Below are 19079 nucleotides of genomic sequence, written 5' to 3'. Positions count from 1 at the left end.
TCTAATGCGTGCTGCATGACATCATTATCCTTGACTTCATCGCAAAAATATTTCGTGAAGTGCAGACATTATAAATTACGAAGCTCCTCATTATGCAGTTTTACGGTCCCCTGTTACTGCCTGCTTCTTAAGTCCTAGTATTTACCTCAGCACCCTGTTCTCGGACACTCCCGTCTATGCCCTTCTCAAAGAGACCAAGTTCCGCACTCATACAACAACAGGTAGGATAACAGGCTTGAGGGCAGATATTTTCTTTTATCCTGAGTTTCGAAAAAGTTAAATCTTAAAGGGATATGACGCTATGTAGTCCGGTGAAAGTCAAGATGTTTCGCCTAGCTCTTCAGGCTCTAGAGTTGGCCAAGTAAGAACACATTTAATCCGCAACACAAATCAAGTTGACATAAGCGACGACTGTTCCACAAGTTCGGGACATGGTTGGTTCATATCTCGGCAGGGACACAGCCTACCCTCACTGATATTTCTTGTGGGGTTTCTAAGCCTCCCGAAGCAACAAACGGGAAAGCAGATCATGAGAGCTTCCTGATGAACCATTTCCAAGTCACTGTTCAGTATCAGCAGCGCTATAATCTGAATCGCCAATAGCGTACTTACATAAACAAAAGATCGAGTCCGTAAAGAATTAGGAGAGGGTAACGTATGCATCTTCTTCCTAAGTAAACAGCATTCACTAAGCTGACGCTGGATGTCACAGACTGCATCACCAGCGATGTTAAGCAGATCTGGCGTACTGTACGGGTATCCTTCCTTTTGCAAAGGGTAATTCGTTCCATGAGAACCGCTCGTGGGGTGACAATTCGCAAATCGGAGATATTTCCAAATATTTTACATGTGAAAGTCGACGTACCGTGGCGAAAATCAAGTTCGTTAAGTGAAAAATAGGTACAAATTAACAGGATTCGTTGTAGCGAAAGTCTGAAAATCGAGCGTTAGTAAATCGACGGACAGCTGTATTTAAAGGAGTAAATTTATTTTGATATAAGATGTCCAGTGATTGAGGTTAGCTCTTTCTAACGGAACCAACACAGTAATGTCCCCAGTCCGTCACCCGAGGACGGAAATAGATCCACTTTCCGAAACGCTGAGTTCTTTTGTGTTCTTTAGTGTACCAGACGATGGACAAAGTCCAAAACCCCTGCAATGCAGAGTGTTATACACCATCATCAGAACACTTCAGGATCTACTTAATTAGAAGCATTATTGCATTATAACAGGGGGACGCGGTAGCGCAGTTGAGGCACTGTGCTACAAGCAGGAAGGTCGCGGGTTCGATTCCCGATGAGGTCACTGGATTTTTCAATTGACCTAATCCTTCCAGCCGCACTACTGCCCTGGGGTCGACTCAGCCTCTAAAAAAAGTAAACCTATCCCTGTAACGGGCCGTGAAGGCCCATAGGGTTGTGAGACGTTGAGGATCCCACAGTATCTAGACTCAGAGATGGCGGTAAGGTTGTCAGCCTTACGCGCCGGCCGAGCTTTACTTCCCAGGAAAATTATTTGATTAATTCCTGGTACTCATTTGTGTTAGAGGCCGAGTCGACCCCAGGGCAACAGTGCGGCCGGAATGATTAGGTCAAATGAAAAATATCCAATNAATCCTTCCAGCCGCACTACTGCCCTGGGGTCGACTCAGCCTCTAAAAAAAGTAAACCTATCCCTGTAACGGGCCGTGAAGGCCCATAGGGTTGTGAGACGTTGAGGATCCCACAGTATCTAGACTCAGAGATGGCGGTAAGGTTGTCAGCCTTACGCGCCGGCCGAGCTTTACTTCCCAGGAAAATTATTTGATTAATTCCTGGTACTCATTTGTGTTAGAGGCCGAGTCGACCCCAGGGCAACAGTGCGGCCGGAATGATTAGGTCAAATGAAAAATATCCAATAACCTCATCGGTACTTGAACCCGCGACCTTCCGGCTTGTAGCATAATGCCTCAATCGACTACGCTACTGCGTGACCCCCGACTCAGCCTCTAACAGAAACGAATACCAGGAATCTTCCTGTGGGTAAAGAGTGGCCGGCGTGTAAGGCTGACGACCTCACAGCCATCTGTGAGCCGACTGCATAGAAACTGTGGGAGCCTCGACGTCTCAACCATATGGGCCTCCATGGTCTGTTACAGGGATAACTTGAGCTTTATCACATTATAACCAGACACCAAACATCGTACTTGGTGTTGTCTATAACATAAAATTATGCCACATATTTTCGTTTCTGAAATATGAGTTATAATAACAGATCTACATAAGAGCGGCGTCTGCTTTACTTACATTTATTCGCAGTTCATATCGCGGCGCTGTAGCAGACTACAGAGTCGAATGATCGGATAAGTAAATAATGAACCGGAAATGGAATGGAAGGAAGTGACTGTGGCCTAATTTACAGTACTATCCCGACATTTACCCAGAACTGTGGCAGTCCACGCAGAAACCCAGCAGGGGTACGTCCCAGCCGATATTGGAACCAGGGACCTCATGAATGAAATCCAAAAGTGTTACCGCCCATAGTCAACCAGCTTCGTGGGTATGATTTCCTGCAGTGTGTTATCTCCTATGTGGCAGTTAACAGGTAGGCTAAAGTGTTCCGATATTGTTTACATTATGAAGTTCAAAATCAAATACACACGTTCGCACATGCATTACGAGTACATAACGATTCGTTACATAAAAAATAAACAATGTCTGCAGAGTTTATTAAAAAAGACGGAAGACATGACAGTCTTACTTAGCATTGTAACTAATGTACCCTACACAAGATACAACATTTTGTAACAGTTTCCTCTAGCGAACAAGACTTCTGCACCTGTCCTCATGAAACTGCTTCCGTTACAGCAGGTCTTGGTATGTACAGGGTGTTTCAAAAAGAGCTTTACAATTTTGAAAGCTTATATAAATTTATACAGAGGACATACACAACGTTTTGAACTGTCATAATGTAGCAAAACACACGAAGTTTCATGCATGTGGTACTGTAGTACCCAATACCGTCACCGCGAGCGCTCCCGCAGTTGAAATCAATATGGCTACTTTCACAGATGCAGAGCGTGCTCGTGGTGTGTTTTGGTTCGAAGAAACGAAGTCTGCTACACAAGTTCAAAGGAAATTTCGCACTCACTATATCAAGGAACCTCCCAGTAGGCCTACAATTTACTCCTGGCACAAGAATTTTGTTCAGACCGGATGTTCTGTGCGATATGCCAAGCCACCCGGTCGGCCACGTGTTTCTGACGCTACAGTGGAACAGATTAGGGAGGGCTTTGTTCGAAGTCCACGAAAGTCAACGCGACGTGCGTCTCGGGAAACTGGTACTCCAAACGTTACTGTGTGGCGAGTGTTATGAAAACGTTTACACTTAAAAGCGTACAAACTATCCATCGTTCAACACCTTACGGATGCAGATAAGGTGGTTCGTAAGGAATTCTGTATGCAAATGTTTCGTCGGATACAAGACGATGAGAAGTTTCTGGACTCCGTAATTTTCAGTGATAAGAGCACGTTTCATGTCAGTGGCAAGGTCAGTACCAACAACTGCAGGATCTGGGGCAGCGAAAATCCACGTGTCTCCCTGGAACACGTTCGTGATAGCCCAAAGGTGAACGTGTTTTGCGCCCTCAGCAAAGAAACAGTGTACGGCCCCTTCTTCATGGAGACGACCATTACCGGTATCGTATATCTGGACATGCTCCAAGAGTTCCTCATTCCACAGTTAGACGAAGATGACCAAGAAGGACACATTCACTTCCAGCAAGACGGCGCACCCCCTCATTACCTTGGAGAAGTGCGCCAGTACCTCAACACCCGTTTCCCAGGTCGGTGGATTGGTAGAGCGGCGCCGATAGCATGGGCACCTCGTTCCCCGGATCTTACTCCCCTGGATTTTTCCTTATAGGGATTCGTTAAAGATCGAGTGTTCGTACAGCCTTTGCCTGCAAATGTCGTTGAGCTCCGAACTCGAATTACTGCCTCAGTTGCAGAAGTGACGCCAGAGATGCTACGTAGCGTGTGGCAAGAGACTGACTACAGGTGGGACGTCTGCAGCATTACCAATGGAAGTGACATTGAACCATAACTATCCGAGGTAAAACTCGGTGTGTTTTGCTACATTATGACAGTTCAAAACGTTGTGTATGTCCTCTGTACAAATTTATATAAGCTTTCCAAGTTGTTATGCTCTTTTTGAAACACCCTGTATATTCATGACGCTCGAAAAAAAAAAATGTGCTGAGACAATAGTTGAACCTAGCAGACGTACCGTAACAAAGGATTAGATAAAATTATACAACAAGGAACTTCACAATCTGTAATCTCTGCTTATTACTGTCACGTGTATAGACTGCGACTATAAACGGGTTTTGGACAGATGATGGAATTTATAGGACTCTTTGATATAGCGCGTGACTGCACTTTACAGTTCAGTATTACATACACATCAATATCCACAGTTACGCCTTCATTGCCGTTGCTTGGTAGTGGCTTCCAATGGCGGACGTTCCCTTCCTCTGTGTTCCTGAACTGTCCCCAGCCTCAGCTACCAGCATCTCACAGGAACATCTCACAACGACTGAGCCCCAGCAGTTTTCACTGATCCTGCTTATAACATCTCGTCACGGACCGCGTAGAAAACGTCTCTTCCATTACTGCTGTATTTTTTGCCATGGGAATATCGTAATTTTCTCTTTTCAGAGGGCTGTGTTTCTGACGTCTCTTCCTTCGTTTCGGATGGGGCCGACCCCTCCACAATGTCCACTCTCGCTTTCCGCAACCCACTGCAAACGCCTACTGCTCGCTTCACGACCTCCATCTCGAGTTTGCAAGCGGGCCTCGTATAATGCCTTCTGGCTTCCCAGATGTAGTTCACATCTCCTGCTTAGTCCTCTAATGCTGTTGCCAGTTGTCTTGCCAGGCGCCTTGCGAATACGTACCTTGAGCAGTGCAAGAATGGCATGGACAGTTGACGGCGGCCAACTTCTGTCAGGACCCACCCTTGGGTCGTTTTCTTCGGCCGTCCGAGGCGCCTTACGGCCAGCCGCCGGTCTCCCCCCCGTGTTCCGATAGTGTGCACTGCAGCCTGGTCATTACGGACTTCGTTTCTTCTGGATTTCCCTCCATATTCTTCTAGACAGATTCCAACACGGCCTTCATCTCTTGACTCTGTCTCTATAGTGTGGACCAGTTATTCACTGAATCCGATACTTTCTAGTCCAATTATCCCACTTCTGACACCAGATGTCACGTATATCAAGTGTGACTATAGGCAGGGGTTGGATTGTTGACCGGATTTATTCGACTTTTGATACACCTCGCGACTACACTTTACAGTTCACTAGTACACACACATTAATGTCCAGTCATGCCTTCACTGCTGCTGTCTGGTAACGGCTTCCAACGACGGCCGTTCCCGAACTGTCCCAGGCCTCAGCTACCAGCTTCTCACAGCAACAGCTCATGACTGAGTCCAGAGTAGAAAACGTCTCTTCCATATTGACATACTCTCCTGATGCCGTGGAAATGCTTCTTAGCGGCGCTGTTACTTAGCAATGGCTGTTGTATAGTTGCTTATTTCGCGGTCCTGAAGTTTCACAAGAGCCCACAACTGGTCTGTATCCTATGCCAGATGAATCCACTCCACGTCCTCTCATCCTATCTCTTTAGTTAAGGTTTATACTTTAACGACGGTGCCAGTATCGAGACTGTAACACCGATGATAGAATTAGTAAATACGGAGCAGTTGGAGTGAGAAATAGATCCACTTTAATATTATTCTCCCATACATACGTAGGTCTTCCTGGTAGTCTCCTTCCTTTAGGTTTTCCTACTAAAACACTGCATTATTGTCTCTGTAGAATGATACAGAATGACACTTTGAATTGTGGACTTGGAGGAGCTCTGTAAGTTTTTTACGCATAACATGGAAAGACTGGCGGAATTTCCACTGCAAACACCTTATGGTTACAAGACAAGTGTCGGACTAAATAAATCCATAGATTAGGGCCCTTGTTGAGAAGCCAACAGTCGCTTAGCCAGTCAGTGCATTAAATGACAACAGTAAGTATATACACACGTTTATGTACATATGGTCTTTTCGTCTGAGGAAAGAACATAAACTTCTGGGGCGAAACCCACGCACTCAGAGAAAATTCCTGTATTTGAAGAAGACGTAAATGAGGAATTTAAGACACTGTCTGTTTGTTTGTGGCTCTACAGTCCTTCTGATGGACCTTGGCCGCTTTTTCAGTATTTTAATCCTATACACATTCGGCAGGACTCCTGGACGGGTGACCAGCCCGTCGTAAGGCAGCTACCTACACACAGAATAAACGCAGACACCTATGACTTGCGTGAGATTCGAACCCACGACCCAAGTGTTCGAGCGAGCGAAGAGGGTTCATGCCTTATATCGTGCGGCCACTATGATAGGCACTTTAAGACACTACATAGGGAAAACGTCCCCATTTATATACGCCTCTGTTAAAAGGCAGTGAAACGTAGGGGCAAGGAAAGGCTACGAACCTGGCTAGAATGGAGGATACAAGATATGGGTACATAATTTTTGCGGTAAATCTCCTGGAGAACGTCCACTAGAAAGACAGAAGGAACGACAATATTAAAACGGATCTCAGGCAAAAGGCTGTGAGAATATGTGGTTGACCTCGTTTAGGATAGTTATATTTCTGTACTGGCGGTGTTAAATCTTGAAGTTCTATTACCAGGTAAAGGTGTCCCTGTGCTTAATTAATTAAGCACTATGCCATTAAGACATATGGATGAGTGGTCAGCTTCAAGCCCGGCTGTTTTAACCCCATGGAAATCGCCCCCGGTACCCACTGAATAGGAGGCTGGGTTGGCCCCAGAGACGGTCTGAATGCTGTGGAATTCTTGCACCTGTCGGGATTCGAAACCCACGCCGTCCGGCTCGTAGCCCGTCGCGACACCAACTGAGCTATCCCAAATCCCTTTATCACCACACATTTTACAATCTTCTTCTTCTTTCGACGTTTCCGTATGAATCGTCTAGGAGTTTGAAATATGCAAGGAAGATGCATAAAAAATTTGAAGGCTAATTTTACATTCCAACATTAAAATATATGTCACAAGGTTGCAGGTTTTAACATAGTAATCAAATAAGTAAAATTATGTTAGATTAATACTGACAGTCCAAGTTGTTATGCCTGGATCCGAAAACGTGATCACAAATGCGTCTGATTCCTTACCGAGAAAAGACGAATATTTTCCTCTGACAGCAGACGGTACACTGAAACCCATACAGGCCACTTTTGTTTCCAATACGAACTTAACATAATGACTATCGGAAATATTTCAGAAGACAAAATGTTAACGCACGAAAACAAAAGCAACGCGTCTCCAAGCACGTAGTCTGCATTGAATTCCAGATGCACATAAAGCCTGAAAGTCCACCTATAGTTGGTACATATTGTAGAACAGTGACACTTATGTAAACACGTCTCCTCAACTATCCACGGCTCTATAGCCCTTTTTTTTTTGGATCTTGGCCGCGTTTTCACTTTCTTGATCTTTTACACAGCCGGTGACCGCCTCTGTGGTCCAATGGTCAGAGTTCCTGTCTACAGACAGAGGTCCCGGGTTCAATTCCTGGTGCTACCAGATTTTCTGAGAAGTAGTGGGTCTGGAACGGAGTCCACTCAGCCTCGTGTGGATAACGGAGGCGTTATTTCAAGGAAATAGCGGCTCCGGTCTAGGAAACCGAGATTAACGGCCGTGGGTATTCGTTGCGCTGACCACGCGACACCTTCTATCGGCTAAAGTTGGAACCAACTTCGCCGACAAGTGGCGTTCGCTCGGTAGTTTTAGTCTGCTTGCGGACTACAGGCCACGGAGTTTGTTTTACACAGTCGGTAGGACTCCTTGGATGGGGGTTCAGCCCGCTGCAAGGCCGTTACCTGTACACAAACATCCATGCTACAAGTATGATTCGAACCCACGATCCCAGTGTTCGAGCGGGAGAAGACAGTTCACGCCTTCAGACCACGGGGCCACTGAGAGAAACATTTGCGTATTCGGCAATGAATTTAGTGTTGGCGAAGAAGCGACTGAGAGAAACAATCCAGGGTAAAATTAAATGCCACATTTTAAAACAAGTTTACAATATGAGAGAGCACAAAATTCATCCACAGCGACTCAAGTAACGTAACGGCAGCTAGCATATAATATAAGTCGTATTTGTCGCTATACAAAATGAGTTACGTTACAGTGGAAATTGACTGGCACTGCTACAGCTGCTGCCGTCGCGCCAATCCACTACAAGGGCAGGTCTGAAGATTGTCTTACCTCTCTTCGTTATGTTTCTACATAACTTTCTGTCGTCATACATACATCAAAGAAGAAGAAAGAAAAAATCCAAGTATTTCCTACTGCACTCGTGCCTATGCCTCCGGGTACAGTCTTCAGTAAAGAAAATTAATTTAGGTACACCTGGAAGGGTGGACGTGACTCAGGACTACCAGCCGTCGCAGTCAGGTGGCTAGCACTCCTACTGTTTTGTATTAGGAAAGTATCAGATTCAAACCTCGCACAAGGAATCCAGAGATCTTGACTAATATTTGTATGGTTTCCCGCAGTCCCTCCAGACAAATGCCACTAGAGAACCATACATGTTGCATTTCATTATTCACTGATCACCCTACAATTCAACCTTGCATAATATGAGCAATTTTAATTAACATTTAAACGAATCAGTTTCCACTCTTGGGTTACTTGAATTTAATACTGGGATTATAAAGGATCGAATGAGATGGGTAGGCGGCTATGGATAATGAACTTACTCTTACTCATGGAGCTGAGCCCTTCTGGAGAAGCCGCCAATTCTATAGCTACTCAAGAATTTCCTAGCATTTTATGGAACCCGAAGGTTCATCACCGTGTTCACAAGAGCCCTCCACTGGTCCCTATCCTGAGCCAGATCTATCCAATCCATACCATCCCATCCCATCTCTCCAAGATCCATTCTAATATTGTCCACCCACCTACGCCTTGGTCTTAACCTGTTTCATGATACCATCCCTGCATTCGCTTGGAGTGACTAAGGAAAATCACAAAGAATCCAAGCCATGATAGCCGGTACCCCTCCTAAGATTCAAATGCGGTAGCTTTCAAGGGTTTAGTACTACTACGCAACCGTCAACATAACAAATTCGTAATAAATAAACCAATGTTACTCAGTTAATAATCTTTTATTATGTACATTTGCTACATGTTTCGTTCCATCTGAATCATCATCAGGTAATTTTTTCATGAAACGTGTTATTCGTTATTGAATTGTATTTCTATGTATCTCTAATGTGGATTCATACTCGTTATCACTAACATGAATTTCATTACAGTACATGTGTTTCGTTATATTTCGAATATTACGAGTAATATTAAAATGTAGAAAAACGTTATAACTCGGTTAAAATTAAAAGTAAAAAATTATTTCTTTTTCTTTTTTCTATTATTTAGCGTGGACTTAAGTCTATGAGGTTCTATCGTAAAGGAGATGGGGGTTTCTTGGACTCTACCTTGTTTTTCAATTTTTATGCACATATTACGTGGCGGGTTTCCGCATACATGTGAAATTATGTTCTCTAATTTCCTTTCTTAAGAGTTGTATAATAATACTATATATAATACACAACACGATGTAACCAATAAAGATACCTCAAGTATTTACATATATGTTCTGGGTTATTACGTCGTGTTGTCTGGTACACTGTACCAACGTTTCGGACGAATCTACTGTCTCCATCGTAAGTGTATGTCTCCTAACCCGAAGACTGAGGAAGAATATCGGTAACAACGTAGAAGACTACTACACGGTGTTACTTCTCAGAAGACACGAATCTTCGTAATCACTGACATGAGAAAGCGAACTCTTGCGTGACGGCTCCTGAATTCATGTCTATACATTTACCGCTGCACTAACCTGTCTAGTATACGTATCACATAGGTGAATATACGCCAAGGGAATTACATTCTGCTTCGGCTTCATAAAGGAGCTGCGATAGCTCAGTCGGTATAGCGACTGGCTACAGGCTGTACGACCGAGGGGCGGGAGTTCGACTAGGGCCAAGAATTTTCTCTTCTTCACATAGTCCAGAACGTCTCTGGGGCCCACCCAGCCTCCTATCCAATGGGTACCGGGGGCTCTTTCTCAGGGCGTGAAGCTGATAACTCACTTCAAACTAGTACCGAGGTCATGAAAATACGGACCTATACATCCACTCCCTTATATGCCTTCATGGTGTAGCGTTTAGTTAATTAAGCAAAGGGACAACTTCACCGTCTTTTACCTTTTGGCTTGATAAAATGACGGCGGGGGGGGGGACCCAAAACTTTAGGCACATGTGTTCCAAACCACGGGTTTGGTCCAGAGTCTGCCCTACATCAATATTAATATTAATACGATATTAATACGTACTATAAATAGGTCAGCGAAAGGAAAGGAGAATATGTCTTCTGTGAAACGTATGCTACTTCCAAGTCCTAGCCTCCACTCCTCACGGGCTTAGTTCCCTCATTTACTTGACCACATTATCTCTCTCTGTCTGACTCGGTAGATATTTTTGCAATAGCTGCGCGGAAGTATATTTTAAGCAACAGTCGAGAGGCCTTGTGCATCCTGCATCCACCTCAACAACGGTTTCTGAACATGACAGTTTCACGATCCACTACGGCAACGAATCCAAGCCTTCATCCTGGGCAGCATTGGAGCAAAACTAAAGTTACCTCTTATACAATTACATAAATCAATTTATCATGCGTCAGTCATTTCAAGATTTAATGCTTACCAAAAATTTAAAATTACGAGGGAGAATCAGTAAATAAGTCATAAATGGAAGTAAAACACCTGTAATGGCCGTAATAAGTTTTCAATTAGTATCAGTGGGAAGCATGCAGTCTAGGTAGCATATGCGCATGTTCACAGGCTGGTTTCAGTAGTCAAAATGGCGACCGTGCTTCAGGAATATCCCGCAGCGTTCTGTTGTACGTTTTTTTTGTGGGCAAAATCGAATCAATGCAAAGGATATTCATAAAGAAATGTTTCCCGTTTACGGTGGGAAGTGTTTGTAGCGGAAAGCGGTTCATAACTGGGTCCAGATATTCTCTCAAGAACGTTCAAAAGTCGCAGATGATGCCCGACCAGGTACGGAAGTGGCTGAGACAACAGACAAAAGACTTCTGTGCTGCGGGTCTCGATGCGCTGGTAAAGCAATGGGACAAGTGTGTAAGTGTTGGTGGAGGATATGTCGAGAAATAAATGTTTTTTTTCAAGGCTCGAATATCATATGTTTTACGTTTTATATCAACTGTGACATATTTACTGACCCTCCCTCGTATATGTGGGCTGAATTAAGCACCATGCCACGAAGACGTATTAAGGAAACAGAGGCGTAACTCCATCTTTATTAACTTTGGCACTAGATGGAGACGAGCGCTTAGCTTCGAGTCCCTGCCGCTTTACCCCTAGTACCAATTCTGAAGGAGTCTGGATGGACCCTAGAATCGGTTTGGCCATTATAGGGAGGAGAAAAATCTGTTACCCCTGCTGGGAATGGAACCCCGTCTCCTCGGTTATCTAGCATCCAGTCTAGTTGCTGTAACGACTGAGCTGTTCTGAATGTCCACAGTTCAGGATGTCCTTTAGTAATTAATTATTTATTAACACGGCTGTTTTTATTTCTTGGTTTACTTACGAACTACATTCAGCCGGTACAAGTAAATAAGTGATAGTTTTTACAGGTTTCGAAATGGATTTTCTTGCAAAATATTCTGGTCTTCCACTAAATATAAATATCCATCCCTGCACCAACGGAAATCCACCAATTAAATGAAAATGAAAGTCGGAAGAAACTTGAAGGGAAGAGCGTTCCTTTTCACACGCCTCTTCATTAAAAACAAGCCAGCCGGCCGTGAGACAGTATTAAAGCCCATATTAACCATGCAGCAATTTGCGTCGGTATAAAGTGAGTATCCCTGCATATACTGAACAAGGGCCAAGAATAGTGCGTCTCGTATAGCGAACAGCTGGCGTTCTCTTTCTCCCCTGTTTCACCACCTGTTGGCGGCGAAACCTGCCCCACATACAGGAAGTCAGTAGGCACCGGTCCGACGTAAGAATCATGGGACAAAGAGCCTCCTTATCCAACCGCCAAATAGGATTCTTATTATTTTTTTTATTGCTAGTGGGGTGGGACTAAGTCCCTTGTACTGCGGCCACTTCTGGCCTATTGTACCAGCCCCAGATGATAGGTGAGGGTGATTATAGAGCAAATGGTGGAATGAAGATTGGCAGGGGAAACCGAAGTACTCGGAGAAAACCTGCCCCAGCGCCACTTGTCCACCATAAATCCCACTTGACCAGACCCGGGATCGAACCTGGGCCGCCGCGGTGGTAAGCCAGCGACTAACCGCTTGAGCTGTGGCGCGGCATTTCTTATTAATACTCAAACTTTTATATAGTCGCTGCTACCAAACCAAAATCACGTCCATTTTTTTTTGTTTATTACGATAAAACTGTTTCTTCCATATGCCGCGTAGTTTCAAACGAACAAACGAAGAATTTAAACTGCAATACTGTCTTCTTCTTCTTCTTCATCCTGCGACTAGGACTGTGTGCTCTGCTTACCTGAGTAGGACCACTGGTTTTCAAATACTTATGTAAGATCTGTGGTTTCCACGGTGCGAAGATTCGTATTGTTTGTGGCCCTCTCGGTTTCCACCGTGCAACAAGCCAAGTTCAGTCAAGCGACACCGCTTCTGAATTTATTCGACATGTAGCCGGTTCGAATCTCGGCCGCTTATCCTGAGGTTCTACGCGACTTTTCTCAGTACCACGAAGAAAATGCCAGGAGAATACCTTACATTAGGCCTCGGCCGTCTCCAATTCACTGTCAACTGTCTTTCTTTCTGCGCTCCAGGCCCATAATCTGAGTTACTGACATCGTTAACTAAACTACAAATATATAAATAAAACAGTGAAGTCTAGTACGTAAGTACTAAGGTTTCGTAGGGGCTTACAGCACATCTGCAGACTTTGAGTCAGGCTGGGAAAGGACTACTTATGAGGGGTGGGGGTACAAAAGGTTACTGACAATACAAGTGGTACTCCTACGCTGTTACCCGTTTCTTTATTCCTCTCTTCCCAGCTTGGTTCATTTCATACCTGAAGATGGCGGCAATATGTTCCTCCGAAAAGCTGGTACATATTTATCAAACTATACGGTTTCATAATCAAGAAGATTGCAACAAGAGCTTTAATTTGTATTTCAGGCTGAGAGACTAAATTTAACAACAGTTAAAAGAAAGAAAAAAGCAAAAATTAACGCTCTCTCCCTTTGTAAAGAGAGATGGAATTATGCTATTAACATGGAACTCAAAGAAATCGTGTATGGATTGGACTCATGTGGCTCAAGATAAGGAACAGTAGCGGGGTGATATAACCAACTTGTTTCGTGCAACGTAGAGATTTTCTTGGACAGTTTGGCGACTATCAGCTTCTTAAAAAGAATTCTTCTCCATGGAGTTTGATAGTATAAAATAAAAAAAATGGGTAACAAATCTGAACCGATTAATAAAAAGCAATTCCTGAACATAAATCCTATCTTTATAAACCTCAAGTGTACCCAAACATTTTTGTTCCAAGATATTTGCATTCTGAAATCTACCATCCATTGCCACATATTCTGGTTACATGACGTGCTTCATCTCCGTTCGCGTCTAGTACACTATCGTTACTACCTTTACTGCCCGGAAGAACGGAACAAACTCAACGAATAAATCACGGAACGCAATAAACTTACGGGATTAGTCAACCATACGACCGGGTGTACCCGGCAATGAATTCCAGAAATCAATTTTATTATTCATGGCCGATACACTATTCGAGAACCTTTTGTATGATCCTTGCCTTGGAGTTTGAAGTGGCACTGCAACGGCAAGAACACTTATCAACTTCAGCACCCAATTACAGATTTAACTTGTCACAGCTTCCTCTGGCTATGAAGTGCTACGTTCCACAAGTTTAAACGGTTATTTCAAGGGCCCACTAAAGCCCATCTGTTCTACGAACCACGGTACGCCATATTTTGTGTAAGCAACCCTATGGACTGGCCTCCTCTGTGGTCTAGTGGTCACAGTTCCTGGCTACAGATCCAGAGGTCCGGGTTCGATTTCCGGGTATACCAGATTTTCTGACAAGTAGTGGAACGGGGTACACTCAGCCTCGTGAGGATAACTGAGGAGCTATTTAAAGGAAATGGCGGCTCCGGTCTAGAAAACCGAAATTAACGATCGTGGAAATTCGTTGCGTTGACCTCGATAAAGTTGGCACTAACTTCACCGACAAGCGGCGGTCGCTCGGTCGGTATAGTTCGCTTGCGGACTACAGGCCATGAAGTTTAACATTAGGGACGAAAAATCCCGCGTAAGAATGTATGAAATTCCTAAAGACGTACAATTAGCGGAAGTATGTTGGAAATACCTCATAACTTTCCAATGATGAGGTAATGGTCTGCGTCACTAACGAACGACTCGCGCATTGTTTGCATCACAATAATCGTCACCATTAATATTATTGCTGTGAACAGTTATGGTTCACAGCTTCTGGGATAAAATTCAAGAGACAGACCACAGATACGTACGGAAAGACTTAAGGAACTAACTCAGAACTAAAGTCCGAATTAGCACTAACGAAAATTATGCACCGAGGAGAAATGACCTTGATACTATAACAGAATGCATTTTTTTTCCTTGGCACTACAGCCCCAGTGGGCCTAGGCCTACATCCATGAACTTCTCCGTTCATTTCGGTTTTTCTAAATCTTACACATTCGGTAGGACTCCTTGGGCGGGTGATCAGCTAGTCGCAAGGCCTCTATCTGTACACAAACAAATTAAACATCTATGCCCTGAGTGGGATTCGAACCCACGATTCCGGTTTCCAAGCGAACGAAGACAGTACATGCCTTAGACCGCTCGGCTACCGTGACCGGCAGAATGCAGACATATAAACTCCTGAAATTAACGATAGTGTACCAATGTAAACTTAAGGACGTCCTTCAAGAACTTGTTAGACGCTTGAGGCCGAACGTGTCAACAGAAGGCCCCAGAACGCCTTGAGAGTTTCAGTACTATTACTACCGTAGATGAAGTTCCCATACATTAACTTTGGCACTAGAAATAGATAACAGGTAAGCTTCACGCCCTGGGCGCCTTAACCCGGAGGAAAGAGCCAGAGGTACCTATTTTATAGGAGGCTGGGTGGGCCCCACAGCAGGTCTAAACGAACCCTGTCCTCTAGTCAGTAGCCCAGTCACTACACTGAGCCAGATTATGAAGGGCGTGAAGACGTAACTTCGTGCTAGTTTGGATACAGCTCGAGCAGTTGTGAGGTAAAGCAGAAGAAGCCAACATTCGCCTTCAGCACTCGTCCAGACATTACTATTATTACTATTTAAGATTATCTCGGGCTAATTCTCCTTGCTTAAGACTGAATACGACCGGATACAGAGCACGTGTAACGTTAAGGCGAGTTTTCAAGCCTATGATAACATCTAGAACCATGAACGTAAGTGAAGCTGTGAGTTGCCCTAGCTTCGCAGTGCAATGCGTGGCACTTAGCCCACACACTCTCGCGTTATTGCGATGTTATTTATCATGTCGTTTTACATATTTATATAGCTGTATCCCTGTAGTAGGCCTTGGAGGCCCATACGGTTGTGGGACGTTGAGGGCCCCACATTTTCTCTACACAATCCGCTCTCAGATGGCTGTAAGTTTGTCATCCTTACGCGCCGGCCGCCCTTTACTCCCAGGAAGATTCCTGGTACTCATTTCTGTTATAGGATGAGTCGGCTCCAGAGCCATAGTGCGGCTGGAAGGGTTAGGTAAATTAAAAAGAAAAGACCTCATCGGGTATCGAATCCTCGACCTCCCGGCTTGTAACATAGTGCTTCAACCAACTACGCTACCGCGTACACTTTCATATTTATAACAAAAACTAAAAGAAGTATCCAAATTAAATTAAATCTAAAGACTTAATTTCCTCTAAATAATATATAAGATTTCAACAGGAAACATGCTTCCGTTAAAAAGACCAATCAGTTAATGATGTTTAGGGAAACAAATTGCTTCTTGCTGTGAGAACCACACGAAACAAACAAACACTCTGTGGGCAGAATGCGCAGTTTCAGTACGTTAAAGCAGGTACTTCGAGAACTCCTGGGGATTTATAGCGTTAAAAGAAATCTTAGTAAACAAATACCATTGCATAAAAATGAAGCATAATATCACACAAAGAGCTATACTTAGTTATGACTACAGCAACTACTAGGCTTCATTAGATTGCAATTCTAACATCATGGAAATGCGGAAGTGACGACTGTAGTTGAAGAGATACAATAATCTACTATGAACAAGGGCGAGATGTCTGCTCACTTGTCTGTTACTCCGCCTTTAGGCTATAAACAGAACATGTACGTACACATACACATATCACAAAAAGTGTTAACAGAATCAAAACATTTTTATCAATAGGTAAAAGATAAAGCTATCGCTGTAACAGGTCGTGAAGGCCCATAGAAACGTGAGACGTCGAGGCTCCCTCATTTTCTAGACAATCGGCTCACAGATGGCGGTAAGGTGGCCGGCCTTACGCGCTGGCCGCCCTTTACCCCCAGGAAGATTTCTGGTACTCATTTGCTGGAGGGTGAGTCGACCCCAGGGCCATAGTGCGGCTGGAAGCACTATGTCAAATGAAAAAAAAAACTACCAAATTGGGACTCGAACCCGCGACCTTCCAGCTTGTAGCATAGTACCTAAGATCTACAATCTTGTAGGTCTGGTGTGCAGAAGAGTACTGTCCCCTGAGATGTCGTACCATGCAGAGGCTTACTAACGTTTCTCAGTTGACTCCATCCTCAGAATAAGAGTACCTCCAGCAAGGATCTTGCTGCTCTCTGACTCTGAAGATGGAGGCAGTATGGTCTTCTGAAACGTCGGAAACGCCAGAAGATAGTAGTCTTCATGATCACCGCTCTAAGAACTTCAAATTCCAATTGTAGAGTTTTCTTGTATTACTGAACTACATCTAGCGTTTGGTGCCTGACAGATTTTACATTCGTATGTTAGTAGGGTCTGCATGCCACATTTAATGAGAATTTCATAAAGGGAAAAGTAGACGAAACAGGCCACAAGCAAAAACACGTCCGCGTGACATCCTGATTATGTACTCTTCTAGTGGGGATCAAAATACTGAAAATAATTACCAAGAATTATAAATACCCTTTTGTTTAACTTTTACGTCATTTAGCACTGTACAGAGTAGCTGTAACAAGTGTACAGCCTGCTTTAATGTGAAATTTACAATTTCACTTACACGGTTTATTTGTGGGATTCCCCTTTTCTCAGAGTAAACCAGTGACTGTTTCCGTGAACATCACTGATCGGAAAATGGAGAAACTTTCGTCTTATCATCTGGTATCTAAAAACGCTGGGATTACAAATTTACAAATCATAATTTTGCCTTTTTTGTATTAAGTTATACTAGTAGGCTCGATAGGGAGCTTCATAATTTGTACTCCGTGGATTTAGTCCGCAAGCGAACTATACCGACTTAGCAACCGCCGCATGTCGGCGAAGTTAGTACCAGCTCTTGTGGGTAGACGATGTCACGTGGTCAGCGCAACGAATTCCCACGGCCGTTATTTTCGGTTTTCTAGACCGTAGCCGCTATTTCCTTTAAATAGCTCCTCAATTATCCTCACGAGGCTTTGCCGCGCCATAGCTCAAGCGGGTAGTCGCTGGCTTCCCATCGCGGCGGCCCGGGTTCGATCCCGGGTCTGGTTAAGTGGGATTTGTGGTGGACAAAGTGGCGCTGGGGCGGATTTTCTCCGAGTACTCTGCCAATCTTCATTCCACCAAATTCTCCATTATCATAATAACCCGGGGCGGGCTACAATAGGCCAATCAGTGGCCGCAGTTGGATTCCACCCCCCACTAAGCGAATTAATCCTCACGAGGCTGAGTGGACTCCGTTCCAGACCCACTACTTCTCAGAAAATCTGGTAGAACCGAGAATCGAACCCGGACCTGTGGATCTGTAGCAGGAATTCTGACCACTAGACCACAGGTACTCTTCGCCAAATAGTATTAGAATAATCAAATCAAGCAGAAGGAGATGCGCAGCACCTGCAGAACATGACACACATGACAGAAGACAAATGTATACAAAGTTCTGATAGATAATGCTGTATTTTAGCGTCCTGTTGCACTGATAGATAAATGAATCAGGACGTTCTGCGAAGAACTATTCATATATTTTCCTTTGATATGACACGGACCGCAAAGAAAATATCTTCTACTGTTGCATATGTATATACATGTGTATATATGTATTGCATATGTGTGCATGCAGAGATGGGCAGACAGCAAGTTGATCTCAGAAGCCTCCTTTTATTTTTTCATATTAAGGAAAATAGGTTAAAAATACCAACTGGAAGGCGCAGGTGTAGATGGGAAGATCATATTAAAATTGAACTTAATGAAACAGGATGGAAGTTATATATCGGATTCATGTGGCTCAGGACAGGGACTGGCGAACCGAGTTTCATATAAGTGCTGGAAATTTCTCGACTATGTGAGCCACTATGAGCTTCTAAAGAATGACACTGCTCTACGAGTTAGCTACTCCATTTGCACGTCTGTACAATCTAGCATATGCGACGGCACATTCTAGATATCCCACAATTCGCTGCTTAATACCCAAACTTGTTTATCGAGTCTGAGAATTCCAGTCACCGTCCCTCTTGAACGGTATAAATAGAAATGGTCATAACCCGGTAAACACGAATAGAATCACTCAGTCATGAAGCGGCAGGAAAAGAAAAGAGAGGAAAAAAACGGAATCACGTGACTCTCCATCACGTGTCAACAACCTGGGATCTTACAGCCATCTTCATTTTGACGGAACCATCCAAATAAACGAACATCGCTTTTGTTTTGTTGCTTCCACAACCCAGTAAGAAAAGGTGAGGAAACTCCGCCCACACA

At 44.0% G+C, this 19079-nt stretch overlaps 1 protein-coding gene across 6 annotated transcripts in view; it reads right to left on the bottom strand.

The window, feature by feature from the left end:
- Positions 1–19079, bottom strand: part of LOC111863425 (AF4/FMR2 family member 4) — a 460597-nt gene that overhangs the window by 66827 nt on the left and 374691 nt on the right. The gene's annotated exons all lie outside the window — the stretch shown is intronic.

Source organism: Cryptotermes secundus, unplaced genomic scaffold (assembly GCF_002891405.2).
Source record: "Cryptotermes secundus unplaced genomic scaffold, Csec_1.0 scaffold964, whole genome shotgun sequence".
NCBI classification, from domain to species: domain Eukaryota; kingdom Metazoa; phylum Arthropoda; class Insecta; order Blattodea; family Kalotermitidae; genus Cryptotermes; species Cryptotermes secundus.
The sequence above is the reverse complement of the archived record's forward strand: the minus strand, read 5'-3'. Positions and strand labels throughout refer to the sequence as shown.